This window comes from Egretta garzetta, unplaced genomic scaffold, assembly GCF_000687185.1.
Source record: "Egretta garzetta isolate BGI_Z169 unplaced genomic scaffold, ASM68718v1 scaffold172, whole genome shotgun sequence".
Lineage (NCBI taxonomy): Eukaryota > Metazoa > Chordata > Aves > Pelecaniformes > Ardeidae > Egretta > Egretta garzetta.
Genome location: NW_009258951.1, coordinates 3,856,730 through 3,858,159, shown reverse-complemented (window position 1 = coordinate 3,858,159; position 1,430 = coordinate 3,856,730).

Here is a 1,430-nt window from a genome sequence, read left to right as displayed (position 1 = left end):
ACGGAGGCCGGGGTGGCACAAGGATATTTGCCCGTGGTCGCTGCTCTGGCGTTCGTGGAGCAGGGCTCCCTTTCGCTCCACGCCAGCCAAGCGCTCCCGAGGCATACCCGATTTCGGAGGCTTCACGGTAGTTGCCGTCTGGCCAGCGCTTCATTCTGCATCGCTTAGCTGTGCCGGCTTTGGGAGTGAGGCCGGTTAGGATTACTGGTTAAACAGAAAGGGAAAAAGAGCTCTTTGTCGACCTGGCAGGAAGAAGCAGCCCTGTGGCCGGCTGTAAAGGAGAAAGCCCTCGACAAACCCGGTCGCTGGGCACGGTCGTCAAAGGAAGGTCTCAGTAAAAGAATGGAGCAGATACATGGGGAGTGTTACCCAGGTTTCCTGAAGAGCGGAGTGTTTGTGAACATGTAGGGGAGCGTAGAAGAACCCTGGTTATATATAAACTTACTTCTGAAGGAGGACAGTTTGAAAGAACCAGAGGTATAGGAATCTCACCTTCATGCTCCACAAAATAGGAGAATTGTGGAGAAAAATGTTCATGTGTTTGGAAAAATTCTCCTGGTCTAGATGGCAAAGTTTCTCAGAGCTCTGAGCCCGGGGGTTGTTTCCTCCCTTGCATCTCCTGTTGAGAGGCAGGTGAAGGCTCTTCCCTCCTCACATCTCTTTCAATATCCCAGTTTTTAGGGGAAAGATAGAAAATGTGCCCCAGATAGCCAGGTGGGCTTAGAGAGCATCGGAGTATCTATATGGCAGTCGTGAAAGTAGATCCTGTGTTCCACTAAGATCCATCATGCTGCAGAAGCAGCTTTGCTGGTATTTGGCCCAAAGTGGAAAACCGACATAAAAGATGAATGAACTGAGCCTGCAATATTTTTGAAAAATATCTGTAATCGGGTGAGCATTGATTTTGCTGTCGACTGATGTAGACTTCTCTTTAGATCCTAGCAAGTGGTGATATTGCAGCCTTAAGATGCACTCCAAGTTTGAGCAGTTGTTACAGTGGAAATGTTTATACGGACTGACCGGTGGGCAGGGAAGCATGACAGAAAAAGGGTTACCCATTGATTATCCAGGTGAAGTCTGTGAACTGTTTGTACATTTCTGATGAAAGATTAGCAAATAAAACAAATCAGGCAGCAGCCACGGAAGTGAACTCTGCCGCTTTGGGGCTTTTTATAACGAAATCTTGTGCCAGTTATGATGTTATCAAAGAACTTTTTTATTGCTCAGAGGCAGAATTCAAGTTTTGTTTCAAACCGCACACAAAAATATTACAAATGTAGTAATATCACCCTTTGTAGTCTAGTTAGTCTTTCAATCCACAGATTTTAAAGCTCTTTAATACTCCTCTGAAGCTAGAGTGTATTTGTACCAGAAATGTAATATGCAGTAGCATTACCATAGTGATTAGGTCATATACAGTGCTCATTTAT